This window comes from Eumetopias jubatus, unplaced genomic scaffold (genome assembly GCF_037043125.1).
Source record: "Eumetopias jubatus isolate StellerSeaLion01/CBP00866 unplaced genomic scaffold, mEumJub1_p1.0 scaffold_10, whole genome shotgun sequence".
Taxonomy (NCBI): domain Eukaryota; kingdom Metazoa; phylum Chordata; class Mammalia; order Carnivora; family Otariidae; genus Eumetopias; species Eumetopias jubatus.
This window is the reverse complement of record NW_028274816.1, coordinates 129,687,575-129,702,156: the sequence shown is the minus strand read 5'-3', so window position 1 is coordinate 129,702,156 and position 14,582 is coordinate 129,687,575.

Genomic DNA, 14,582 nt, shown 5'->3' with positions numbered 1-14,582 from the left:
GTAGAAATATTAGATTGGCAACAGACCTATCCACAGAGACCTGGCAGGCCAGAAAGGACTGGCAAGATATCTTCAGAGCACTAAACGAGAAAAATATGCAGCCAAGAATACTATATCCAGCTAGGCTATCATTGAAAATAGAAGGAGAGATAAAAAGCTTCCAGAACAAACAAAAACTAAAGGAATTTGCAAACACGAAACCACCCCTCCAAGAAATATTGAGAGGGGTCCTCTAAGCAAAGAGGGAACCTAAAAGCAGCAAAGAGCAGAAACGAACACAGACAACAGACAGTTAACAGTCACCTTAAAGGTAATACAACGGCACTAAATTCATACCTTTCAATAGTTACCCTGAATGTAAATGGGCTCAATGCCCCAATCAAAAGACACAGGCTATCAGATTGGATTAAAAAACAAGACCCATCAATATACTGTCTCCAAGAGACTCATTTTAGACGCGAAGGCACCCCCAGATTGAAAATGAGGGGGTGGAAAACCATTTACCATGCTAATGGACACCAAAAGAAAGCTGGGGTGGCAATCCTTATATCAGACAAACTAGATTTTAAAACAAAGACTGTAATAAGAGATGAGGAAGGACACTATATCCTAAATAAAGGGTCTATCCAACAAGAAGATCTAACAATTGTAAATATCTATGCCCCGAACATGGGAGCAGCCAATTATATAAGGCAATTAATAACAAAAGCAAAGAAACACATTGACAACAATACAATAATAGTGGGGGACTTTAACACCCCCCTGACTGAAATGGACAGATCATCTAAGCAAAATATCAACAAGGAAATAAAGACTTTAAATGACACACTGGAGCAAATGGACCTCACAGACATATTCAGAACGTTGCATCCCAAAGCAACGGAATAAACATTCTTCTCTAGTGCCCATGGGACATTCTCCAGAATAGATCACATCCTAGGCCACAAATCAGGTCTCAATTGGTACCAAAAGATTGGGATCATTCCCTGCATATTTTCAGACCAAAATGCTTTGAAACTAGAACTCAAACACAAGAGGAAAGTCGGAAAGAACTCAAATACCTGGAGGCTAAAGAGCATCCTACTAAAGAACGAATGGGTCAACCAAGAAATTAAAGAAGAATTAAAAAAATTCATGGAAACCAATGAAAATGAAAACACAACTGTTCAAAATCTTTGGGATACCGCAAAGGCAGTCCTGAGAGGAAATATATAGCAATACAAACCTTTCTCAAGAAACAAGAAAGGTCTCAAATACACAACCTAACCCTACACCTAAAGGAGCTGGAGAAAGAACAGCAAAGAAAGCCTAAACCCAGCAGGAGAAGAGAAATCATAAAGATCAGAGCAGAAATCAATGAACTAGAAACCAAAAGAACAGTAAAACAGATCAACGAAACTAGGAGCTGGTTCTTTGAAAGAATTAACAAGATTGATAAACCCCTGGCCAGACTGATCAAAAAGAAAAGAGAAATGACCCAAATCAACAAAATCATGAATGAAAGAGGAGAGATCACAAGCAACACCAAAGAAATACAAACAATTATAAGAACATATTATGAGCAACTCTATGCCAGCAAATTAGATAACCTGGAAGAAATGGGTGCATTCCTAGAGATGTATCAACTACCAAAATTGAACCAGGAAGAAATAGAAAACCTGAACAGACCTATAACCACTAAGGAAATTGAAACAGTCATCAAAAATCTCCCAAGAAACAAAAGCCCAGGGCCAGATGGCTTCCCAGGGGAATTCTATCAGACATTTTAAGAATTAATACCTATTCTCCTGAAACTGTTCCAAAAAATAGAAATGGAAGGGAAACTTCCAAACTCATTTTATGAGGTCAGCATTACCTTGATCCCAAAACCAGACAAAGACCCCATCAAAAAAGAGAATTACAGACCAATATCCTTGATGAACATGGATGCAAAAATTCTCACCAAAATACTAGCCAATAGGATCCAACAGTACATTAAAAGGATTATTCTCCACGACAAAGTGGGATTTATTCCTGGGCTGCAAGGCTGGTTCAACATCCGCAAATCAATCAACGTGATAAAATACATTAACAAAAGAAAGAACAAGAATCATACGATCCTCTCAATAGATGCAGAAAAAGCATTTGACAAAGTACAACATCCTTTCTTGATCAAAACTCTTCAGAGTATAGGGATAGAGGGTACATACCTCAATATCATAAAAGCCATCTATGAAAAACCTACAGCGAATATCATTGTCAATGGGGAAAGGCTGAGAGCTTTTCCCCTAAGGTCAGGAACGCGGCAGGGATGTCCACTCTCACCACTGCTATTCAACATAGTATTAGAAGTCCTAGCCACAGCAATCAGACAACAAAAAGAAATCAAAGGCATCCAAATCGGCAAAGAGGAAGTCAAACTCTCACTCTTTGCAGATGATATGATACTGTATGTGGAAAATCCAAAAGACTCCACCCCAAAACTGCTAGAACTCATACAGGAATTCAGTAAAGTAGCAGGATATAAAATCAATGCACAGAAATCAGTGGCATTCCTATACACCAACAACAAGACAGAAGAGAGACAAATCAAGGAGTCTATCCCAATTACAATTGCACCCAAAACCATTAGATACCTAGGAATAAATCTAACCAAAGAGGCAAAGGATCTGTACTCAGAAAACTATAAAATACTCAGGAAAGAAATTGAAGAAGACACAAAGAAATGGAAAAACTTTCCATGCTCATGGATTGGGAGAATCAACATTGTGAAGATGTCAATGCTACCTAGAGCAATCTACACATTCAATGCAATCCCCATCAAAATACCATCCACTTTTTTCAAAGAAATGGAACCAATAATCCTAAAATTTTTATGGAACCAGAAGAGACCCAGAATAGCCAGAGGAATACTGAAAAAGAAAAGCAAAGCTGGCGGCAACACAATTCCGGACTTCCAGCTCTATTACAAAGCTGTCATCATCAAGACAGTATGTTACTGGCACAAAAACAGACACATAGATCAATGGAACAGAATTGAGAGCCCAGAAATGGACCCTCAACTCTATGGTCAACTTATTTTTGACAAAGCAGGAAAGAATGTCCAATGGCAAAAAGACAGTCTCTTCAACAAATGGTGTTGGGAAAATTGGACAGCCACATGCAGAAGAATGAAACTGGACCATTTCCTTACACCACACACAAAAATAGACTCCAAATTGTTGAAAGAACTAAACGTGAGACAGGAGTCCATCCAAATTCTAAAGGAGAACACAGGTAGCAACCTTTTCGACCTTAGCCGCAGCAACTTCTTCCTAGAAACATCGCCAAAGGCACTGAAGCCAGGGCAAAAATGAACTATTGGGATTTCATCAAGATAAAAAGCTTTGGCACAGCAAAAGAAACAGTCCACAAAACCAAAAGACAACCGACAGAATGGGAGAAAATATTTGCAAATGACATATCAGATAAAGGGCTAGTATCCAAGATCTATAAAGAACTTATCAAACTCAACACCCAAAGAACAAATAATCCAATCAAGAAATGGGCAGAAGACATGAACAGACATTTCTCCAAAGAAGACATCCAAATGGCCAACAGGCATATGAAAAAGTGCTCAACATCGCTTGGCATCAGGGAAATCCAAATCAAAACCTCAATGAGATACCCCCTCACACCCGTCAGAATGGCTAAAATTAACAAGTCAGGGATCGACAGATGTTGGCGGGGATGTGGAGAAAGGGGAACCCTCCTACAGTGTTGGTGGGAATGCAAGCTGGTGCAACCCCTCTGGAAAACAGTATGGAGGTTCCTCAAACAGTTGAAATTAGAGCTTCCGTTCGATCCAGCAATTGCACTCCTGGTTATTTACCCCAAAGATACAAATGTAGGGACCCGAAGGGGTACGTGTACCCCAATGTTTATAGCAGCAATGTCCACCATAGCCAAACTGTGGAAAGAGCCAAGATGCCCATCGACAGATGAATGGATAAAGAAGAGGTGGTATATATACACAATGGAATATTATGCAGCCATCAAAAGGAATGAGATCTTGCCATTTGCAACGACGTGGATGGAACTGGAGGGAGTTATGCTGAGTGAAATAAGTCAATCAGAGAAAGACATGTATCACATGACCTCACTGATATGAGGAATTCTTAATCTCAGGAAAGAAACTGAGTGTTACTGGAGTGGTTGGGGGTGGGAGGGTTGGGGTGGCTGGGTGATAGACATTGGGGAGGGTATGTGCTACGGTGAGCACTGTGAATTGTGCAAGACGGTTGAATCACAGATCTATACTTCTGAAACAAATAACGCAACATATTTTAAGAAAAAAGAAAAAGAAGAAGATAACAGGAGAGGAAGAAAAGGGGAGTATGTCAGAGGGGGAGACGAACCATGAGAGATGATGGAATCTGAAAAAGAAACTGAGGGTTCTAGAGGGGAGGGGGGTAGGGGGATGTGTTAGCCTGGTGATGGGTATTGAGGAGGGCACGTTCTGCATGGAGCACTGGGTGTTATGAACAAACAATGAATCATGGAACACTGCACCAAAAACTAATGATGTAATATATGGTGATTAACATAACAATAAAAAAATAAAAAAAAAAGAGTAGGAGAGAGAGCAGATAGAACGTGTCAAGGTTTTCATTGTGAGAAAGAAATCCATCAGGAAACCCATACACGTAAGGATGAGAAACACTTTAGCATGAAACAGTGAAGGTATCGTGAATGGGCCCTCTGACGGTGCTGGAGAAAACTCTTCTGAAGGAGGTTTCCCTCAGATGTCCTATGGTTTCAGTCCGATGAAAGTGTTTTCCGTAGTGGGTGTGAAGGCATAAGGGACATGGCCTAGACTTAACTCTCCGTGTCGAATGTGCCTACAGTCGTGACATGAAGAACGATGTATGGAAATGGAGGATGTGAGCAAGCCTAAGGAAGATGGTATACGTTTGTTTAACTCTAAGAACCAATCTATAGTGTTGCCGTCCTTCGACTACCATCTCTTTTCGTAAGGTTGGAAGCAGCTTGTTAAACGTTGCGTGCAAGGAAAGAGATGGAACGCGCGATCCTGTACAGCGAGGAACACGTTGTGCGGAGGGTTTCTATCTTTTAAGTCCTGTGTCCTGCAGGTGAATGGGTCTTCAAATGGACGTGGGCTCGCCTCAGGCCTAGTAGCCTTACACTGAACTCTGAGAAACAAGGCCACGTCAAACAGGCTTTCGTGCGAACATCTTGGTTCTTGAAGATAAAGGCCCTTGGAGATATATGTGTTGTTCTCTAAGGGAATGTTCTTATACTCACCTCTCAAGAAACAAAGCTGCAGGGAAATTGTCTTTCCACTACCACCTATAGGGACAAAGATGGAAGCAATTTCCAACGTTCACAGTGAAGGCACAAATACTGTGTCATGTACAACTGCTTGAGAAAGAAGTTGTGTCAAAAGTTTCTCCCTACTCAGATCTTGTTTCAGGAAGCTAGAAACGTTTTCAGTTCTTTTCCTGAAAGCGTCAGGAAAATGCCATAGGCTGAATTGTGAAGAAAAATGTGGGTCGAATGTTACCACCAAGTCACAACTTGTCCCCTATAGAGGTGTGTGTCTGGAAATCGGAGGAAGCCTAAGGAACGTGCTATGCACTTATTTCTACAAAACAACGCTGTGGAGGTGCGGTCCATCGACTGCCATATCCTCTGCTAAGAAACGAACGGATTGAGGCAAAGTGTGAAAGAAAGCAGAGGGGAAGCTTGATCTACCTTACCCGCGGAACAACTTCTTATGGAGGGTTTTCTCAACGAGCACCATACATGGGTCACGAAGATAGAAGCGTCTTCCAAAGTATGCGAGTTAGGCAGAGGAAAGGCATACGCGAATCTGTGAGAACCAAGTCTACCTCAAACGCGACTTCGAGCGCCCATCTGGGTTCGCGAGGAATTCATAGTCACAAAACGTATGTGTGGAATCCTAAACAAAGGCAGTACTTTTCAGTCTGAGGAAGCACCACTACAGAGAAAACGTGTTTCTACTAACATCTTCCCTTAACATGGTAGACTTTTCCAACGGAATTTTGAAATCGCAAGGAATGTGCCCAGTGCCCGTCCCACAGACATAGTTAGTGTAGAATGTCTGTCCCCATTCGAATCGTGCTCTGTGAGAAGTGTTTTCAAGAGTAGGAGAGAGAGCAGATGGAACGTGTCAAGGTTTTCATTGTGAGAAGCAAATCCATCAGGAAAGACATACACGTAAGAATGAGAAGCACTTTAGCATGAAACGGTGAAGGCATCTTGAAAGGGCCCTGTGACGGTGCTGGAGAAACCTCTTGTGAAGTAGGCTTCCCTCAGGTGTCCTATGGTTTCAGTGAGATGAAAGTGTTTTCCGTAGTGGGTGTGAAGCCGTAAGGGACATGGCCTAGACTTAACTGTCCGTGTCGAATGTGCCTACAGTCGTGACATGAAGAACGATGTATGGAAATGGATGATGTGAGCAAGCCTAAGGAAGATGGCATACGTTTGTTTAACTGTAAGAACAAATCTATAGTCTTGCCGTAATTCGACTACCATCTCTTTTCGTAAGGTCGGAAGCAGCTTGTTAAACGTTGTGTGCAAGGAAAGAGATGGAACGCGTGATTCTGTACAGCCAGGAACACGGTGTGCGCAGGGTTTCTCTCTTTTAGGTCCTGTGTCCTGCAGGTGGATGAGTCTTCAAATGGACGTGGGCTTGCCTCAGGCCTAGTAGCCTTACACTGAACTCTAAGAAACAAGGCCAAGTCAAACAGGCTTTCGTGGGAACATCTTGGTTCTAGAAGATAAAGGCCCTTGGAGATATATGTGTTGTTCTCTAAGGGAAGGTTCTTATACTCACCTCTCATGAAACAAAGCTGCAGGGAAATACTCTTTCCACTACCACCTATAGGGACGAAGATGGAAGCAATTTCCAACGTTCGCAGTGAAGACACAAACACTATGTCATGTACCACTGCTTGAGAAAAAGTTGTGTCGAAAGTTTCTCCCTACTCAGATCTTGTTTCAGGAAGCTAGAAGTGTTTTCAGTTCTTCGCATGAAAGCGCAAGGAGAATGCCATAGCCTGAATTGTGAAGAAAAATGTGGGTCGAATGGTACCACCACGTCACAAGTTGTCTCATATAGAGGTGTGTGTCTGGAAATCGGAGGAAGCGTAACGAACGTGCTATACACTTAGTTCCACAAAACAATGCTGTGGAGGTGCGGTCCTTCAACTGCCATCACCTCTGCTAAGAAACGAAGCGGCTTGAGGCAAATTGTGAAAGAAAGCAGAGGGGAAGCGTGATCTACATTACTCGCGGAACAACTTCTTACGGAGGGCTTTTCTCAAGGAACAGCATGGATGGGTCACGAAGATAGAAGCGTCTTCCAAAGTATGCGAGTTATACAGAGGAAAGGCATACACGAATCTGTGCGAACCAAGTCTATCTCAAACGCCACTTCGAGCTCCCCTCTGGGTTCGCGAGGATTTCATAGTCACAAACCGTATGTGTTGAATCCTAAACAAAAGGAGTATTATTCAGTCTGAAGAAACACCACTGCAGAGAAACCGTGTTTCTACTAACATCTTCCCTGAACATGGTAGACTTTCCAACGTAAGTGTAAAATCACAAGGAATGTGCCCCGTGTCTTTCCCACAGACATACTTAGTGTAGAATGACTGTCCCCAATTAAATCTTGTTCTGTGAGAAGTGTTTTCAAGAGTAGGAGAGAGAGCAGATGGACCGTGTCAAGGTTTTCATTGTGAGAAGGAAATCTATCAGGAAAGCCATACACGTAAGGAAGAGAAGCACTTTAGCATGAAACGGTGAAGGCATCTTGAATGGGCCCTGTGACGGTGCTGGAGAAACCTCTTGTGAAGTAGGCTTCCCTCAGCTGCCCTATGGTTTCAGTGAGATGAAAGTGTTTTCCGTAGTGGGTGTGAAGGCGTAAGGGACATGGCCTAGACTTAACTCTCCATGTCGAATGTGCCTACAGTCGTGACATGAAGAACGATGTATGGAAATGAATAATGTGAGGAAGCCTAAGGAAGATGGCATACGTTTGTTTAACTCTAAGAACAAATCTATAGTGTTGCCGTCCATCGACTACCATCCTTTTCGTAAGGTTGGAAGCAGCTTGTTAAACCTTGTGTGCAAGGAAAGAGATGGAACGCGATCCTGTAGAGCGAGGAACACGTTGTGCGGAGGGTTCTCTCCTTTACGTCCTCTCTCATGCAGGTGGATGGCTCTTCAAATCAACGTGGGCTCGCCTCAGGCCTAGTAGCTTTACACTGAACTCAGAGAAAATAGGCCATGTCAAACAGGCTTTCGTGCGAACATCTTCGTTCTTGAAGATAAAGGCCCTTGGAGATATATGTGTTGTTCTCTAAGAGAATGTTCTTATACTCACCTCTGAAGAAACAAAACTGCAGGGAAATAGTCTTTCCACTACCACCTACAGGGACGAAGATGGAAGCAATTTCCAACGTTCGCAGTGAAGGCACAAATACTGTGTCATGTACCACTGCTTGAGAAAGAAGGTGTGTCGAAAGTTTCTCCCTTCTCAGATCTTTTTTTAGGAAGTTAGAAGTGTTTTCAGTTCTTCGCGTGAAAGCGCAAGGAGAATGCCATAGGCTGAATTGTGAAGAAAAATGTGGGTCGAATGTTCCCACCAAGTCACAAGTTGTCCCCTATAGAGGTTTGTGTCTGGAAATCGGAGGAAGCGTAAGGAACGTGCTATACACTTAGTTCTACCAAACAACGCTGTGGAGGTGCGGTCCTTCGACTGCCATCTCCTCTGCTAAGAAACGAAGCGGCTTGAGGGAAAGTGAGAAAGAAAGCAGAGGGGAAGCTGGATCTACCTTCCTCGCGGAACAACTTCTTACGGAGGGTTTTCTCAACGAGCACCATTCAGGAGTCACGAAGATAGAAGCGTCTTCCAAAGTATGCGATGTATGCAGAGGAAAGGCATACCCGAACCTGTGCGAACCAAGTCTATCTCAAATGCGACTTCGAGCTCCCCTCTGGGATCGCGAGGAATTCATAGTCACAAAACCTATGTGTTAAATCCTAAACAAAGGGGGTATTATTCAGTCTGAAGAAACACCACTGCAGAGAAACCGTGTTTCTACTAACATCTTCCCTGAACATGGTAGACTTTTCCAACGTAATTGTGAAATCGCAAGGAATGTGCACCGTGCCTGTCCCAGAGAAATACTTAGTGTAGAATGACTGTCCCCATTCGAATCTTGTTCTGTGAGAAGTGTTTTCAAGAGTAGGAGAGAGAGCAGATGGACCGTGTCAAGGTTTTCATTGTGAGAAGGAAAGCTATCAGGAAAGCCATACACGTAAGGATGAGAAGCACTTTAGCATGAAACAGTGAAGGCATCTTGAATGGGTCCTGTGACGGTGCTGGAGAAACCTCTTCTGAAGTAGGCTTCCCTCAGCTGTCCTATGGTTTCTGTGAGATGAAAGTGTTTTCCGTAGTGGGTGTGAAGTCGTAACGGACATGGCCTAGACTTAACTCTCCGTGTCGAATGTGCCTACAGTCGTGACATGGAGAACGATGTATGCAAATGGATGATGTGAGCAAGCCTAAGGAAGATGGTATACGTTTGTTTAACTCTACGAACAAACCTATAGTGTTGCCGTCCTTCGACTACCATCTCTTTTCGTAAGGTTGGAAGCAGCTTGTTATACGTTGTGTGCAAGGAAAAGATGGAACACGCGATCCTGTAGCGCGGGGAACACGTTGTGCGGAGGGTTTATCTCTTTGAAGTCCTGTGTCCTGCAGGTGGATGGGTCTTCAAATGGACGTGGGCTCGTCTCAGGCCTAGTAGCCTTACACTGAACTCTCAGAAACAAGGCCACTTCAAACAGGCTTTCGTGCGAACATCTTGGTTCTTGAAGATAGAAGCCCTTGGAGATATATGTGCTGCTCTCTGAGAGAAGGTTCTTATACTCACCTCTCAAGAAACAAAACTGCAGGGAAATAGTCTTTCCACTACCACCTACAGGGAAGAAGATGGAAGCAATTTCCAACGTACGCAGAGAAGGCACAAATACTTTGTCATATACCACTGCTTGAGAAAGAAGTTGTGTCGAAAGTTTCTCCCAATTCAGACCTTGCTTCCGGACGCTGGAAGCGTTTTCAGTTCTTTGCGTGAAAGCGTAAGGAAAATGTCATAGGCTGAATTGTGAAGAAAAATGTCGGTCGAATGTTACCACCAACTCACAAGTTATCCCCTCTAGAGGTGTGTGTACGGAAATCGGAGGAAGCGTAAGGAAAGTGCCCTGCAGTTAAGTATTTAGGAACAATGCTGTGGAGGAGCGGTCCTTCGACTCCCTTCTCCTTTCCTAAGGATCGAAGCGGCTTTACACCAAGTGTGAAGTCTTGTGTCATGAAGTTGGAAGGACTTCAAACGTACACGAGCTAGCCTCACCAGAGTCTTCCCCTGAACTCAGAGAAACAAGGCCATCTCGATACTGATTTCGAGCTCACATCTTGGTTCGCGAAGAATGAACCCTTCTGAGCTATATGTGTCAGTGCCTTACACTCATCTCTCAAGGAACAACACGGTAGAGGGAGATAGTCCTTCTACTGCCATGTACTGGGAAGAAGATGGAAGAACGTTCCAACGGTCACAGCAAAGGCACAGGTACTGGGCCATATAGCGCTGCTTGAGAAAGAAGTCGTGTCGAAAGCTTCTCCCAACTCAGGTCTTGTTTCGGTAGAGAGAAGCGTTTTCAGTACTTGATGTGAAAACACAAGGAAAACGCCCCATGCCGAATGGTGAAGAATAGTGTGGTTCGAATGTGACAAGCAACAAAATCGTTGTCTCGTAGAGAGGCGTATGTCTGGAAATGAGAGGAAGCGTAAGGAATGTTCTATACACTTAGGTCTTCACAACAGCACTGTAGAGGTGCGGTCTACGACTGCCATCTCCTCTGCTAAGAAACGAAGCGGCTTGAGGCAAAGTGTGAAAGAAAGCAGAGGGAAATCGTGATGTACCTTATGCGTGGAACAACTTCTTAGGGAGGGCTTATATCAACGAACACAATGCATGGGACAGGAAGATAGAAGTGTCTTCCAAAGTATGCAAGTTAGGCAGATGAAGGCATACACGAAACTCTGCGAACCAAGTCTATCTCAAACGCGACTTCGAGCTCCCATCTGGGTTCGTGAGGAATTCATAGTCACAAAAGGTATGTGTTGAATCCTAAACAAAGGGAGTACTATTCAGTCTGAAGAAACACCAGCACAGAGAAACAGTGTTTCTACTAACATCTTCCCTGAACATGGCCGACTTTTCCAACGTAAGTGTGAAATCGCAAGGAATGTGCCCCATGCCTGTCCCACAGACATACTTAGTGTAGAATGCCTGTCCCCATTCGAATCCTGTTCTGTGAGAAGTGTTTTCAAGAGTAGGAGAAAGAGCAGATGGAACGTGTCAAGGTTTTCATTCTGAGAAGGAAATCCATCAGGAAAGCCATACACGTAAGTATGAGAAACACTTTAGCATGAAACGGTGAAGGCATCGTGAATGGGCCCTGTGACGGTGCTGGAGAAAACTCTTCTGAAGTAGGTTTCCCTCAGCTGTCCTATGGTTTCAGTGAGATGAAAGTGTTTTCCGTAGTCGGTGTGAAGGCATAAGTGACATGGCCTAGACTTAACTCTCCGTATCGAATGTACCTACAGTCGTGAAATGAAGAACGATGTATGGAAATGGAGGATGTGAGCAAGCGTAAGGAAGATGGCATGCGTTTGTTTAACTGTAAGAAGAAATCTATGGTGTTGCCGTCCTTCCACTGCCATCTCCTTTCGTAAGGTTGGAATCAGCTAGTTAAACGTTGTGTGCGAGGAAAGAGATGGAACGCGCGATCCTGTACAGCGAGGAACACGTTGTGCGGAGGGTTTCTCTCTTTTAAGTCCTGTGTCATGCAGGTGGATGGGTCTACAAATGGACGTGGGCTCGCCTCAGGCCTAGTAGCCTTACACTGAACTCTGAGAAACAAGTCCACGTCAAACAGGCTTTCGTGCGAACATCATGGTTCTTGAAGATAGAAGCCCTTGGAGATATATGTGTTGTTCTCTAAGGGAAGGTTCTTATACTCACCTCTCAAGAAACAAAACTGCAGGGAAATAGTCTTTCCACTACCACCTGCAGGGAAGAAGATGGAAGCAAATTCCAACATTCGCAGTGAAGGCACAAACACTGTGTCATGTACCACAGCTTGAGAAAGAAGGTGTGTCGAAAGTTTCTCCCTACTCAGATCTTGTTTCAGGAAGCTAGAAGCGTTTTCAGTTCTTTGCCTGAAAGCGTAAGGAAAATGCCATAGGCTGAATTGTGAAGAAAAATGTGGGTCGAATGTTACCACCAAGTCACAAGTTGTCCCCTATAGAGGTGTGTGTCTGAAAATCGGAGGAAGCGTAAGGAACGTGCTATACACTTAGTTCTACAAAACAACGCTGTGGAGGTGCGGTCCTTCGACTGCCATCTCCTCTGCTAGGAAACGAACGGACTGAGGCAAAGTGTGAAAGAAAGCAGAGGGGAAGCATGATCTATATTACCCGCGGAACAACTTCTTACGGAGGGTTTTCTCAACGAGCACCATTCATGGGTCACGAAGATAGAAGAGTCTTCCAAAGTATGCGAGTTATGCAAAGGAAAGGCATACACGAATCTGTGCGAAACAAGTCTATCTCAAACGCGACTTCGAGCTCCGATCTGGGTTGGGGAGTAATTCATGGTCACAAAACATATGTGTTGAATCCTAAACAAAGGGAGTACAATTCATTCTCAGGAAACACCACTACAGAGAAACCGTGTTTCTCCTAACATCTTCCCTGAACATGGTAGACTTTTCCCGCGTAAGTGTGAAATCGCAAGGAATGTGCCCCGTGCCTGTCCCACAGATACACTTAGTGTAGAATATCTGTCCCCATTCGAATCTTGTTCTGTGAGAAGTGTTTTCAAGAGTAGGAGATAGAGCAGAAGGAACATGTCAAGGTTTTCATTGTGAGAAGGAAATCCATCAGGAAAGCCATACACGTAAGTATAAGAAACACTTTAGCATGAAACGGTGAAGGCATGTTGAAAGGGCCCTGTGACGGTGCTGGAGAAAACTATTCTGAAGGAGGCTTCCCTCAGCTGTCCTATGGTTTCAGTGAGATGAAAGTGTTTTCCGTAGTGGGTGTGAAGGCGTAAGGGACATGGCCTAGACTTAACTCTGCGTGTAGAATGTGCCTACAGTCGTGACATGAAGAACGATGTATGGAAATGGAGGATGTGAGCAAGCCTAAGGAAGATGGCATACGTTTGTTTAACTGTAAGAAGAAATCTATGGTGTTGCCATCATTCGACTACCATCTCCTTTCGTAAGGTTGGAATCAGCTAGTTAAACGTTGTGTGCAAGGAAAGAGATGGAACGCGCGATCCTGTACAGCGAGGAACACGTTGTGCGGAGGGTTTCTCTCTTTTAAGTCCTGTGTCCTGCAGGTGGATGGGTCTACAAATGGACGTGGGCTCGCCTCAGGCCTAGTAGCCTTACACTGAACTCTGAGAAGCAAGGCCACGTCAAACAGGCTTTCGTGCGAACATCCTGGTTCCTGAAGATAAAGGCCCTTGGAAATATATGTGTTGTTCTCTAAGGGAATGTTCTTATACTCACCTCTCAAGAAACAAAGCTGCAGGGAAATGGTCTTTCCACTACCACCTATAGGGACGAAGATGGAAGATATTTCCAACGTTCGCAGTGAAGGCACAAATACTGTGTCATGTACAACTGCTTGAGAAAAATGTCTGTCGAAAGTTTCTCCCTACTCAGATCTTGTTTCAGGAAGCTAGAGGTGTTTTCAGTTCTTCCCGTGAAAGCGCAAGGAGAATGCCATAAGCTGAATTGTGAAGAAAAATGTGGGTCGAATGTTACCACCAAGTCACAAGTTGTCCCCTATAGAGGTGTGTGTCTGGAAATCGGAGGAAGCGTAAGGAACGTGCTATACCCTTAGTTCTACAAAACAATGCTGTGGAGGTGCGGTCCTTCGACTGCCATCTCCTCTGCTAAGAAACGAAGCGGCTTGAGGCAAAGTGCGAAAGAAAGCAGAGGGGAAGCGTGATCTACCTTACTCGCGGTACAAATTCTTACGGAGGGCTTGTCTCAACGAACATCATTCATGGGTTACAAAGACAGAAGCGTCTTCCAAAGTATGCGAGATATGCAGAGGAAAGGCATACACCAATCTGTGCGATCCAAGTCTATCTCCAACGTGACTTTGAGCGCCCATCTGGGTTCGCGAGGAATTCATAGTCACAAAATGGATGTGTGGAATCCTAAACGAAGGGAGTACTACTCAGTCTGAGGAAGCACCACTAGAGAGAAACCGTGTTTCTACTAACATCTTCCCTTAACATGGTAGACTTTTCCAACGTAATTGGGAAATCGCAAGGAATGTGCCCAGTGCCTGTCCCACAGACATACTTAGTGTAGAATGTCTGTCCCCATTCGAATCTTGTTCTGTGAGAAGTGTTTTCAAAAGTAGGAGAGAGAGCAGATGGAACGTGTCAAGGTTTTCATTGTGAGAAGGAAATCCATCAGGAAAGCCA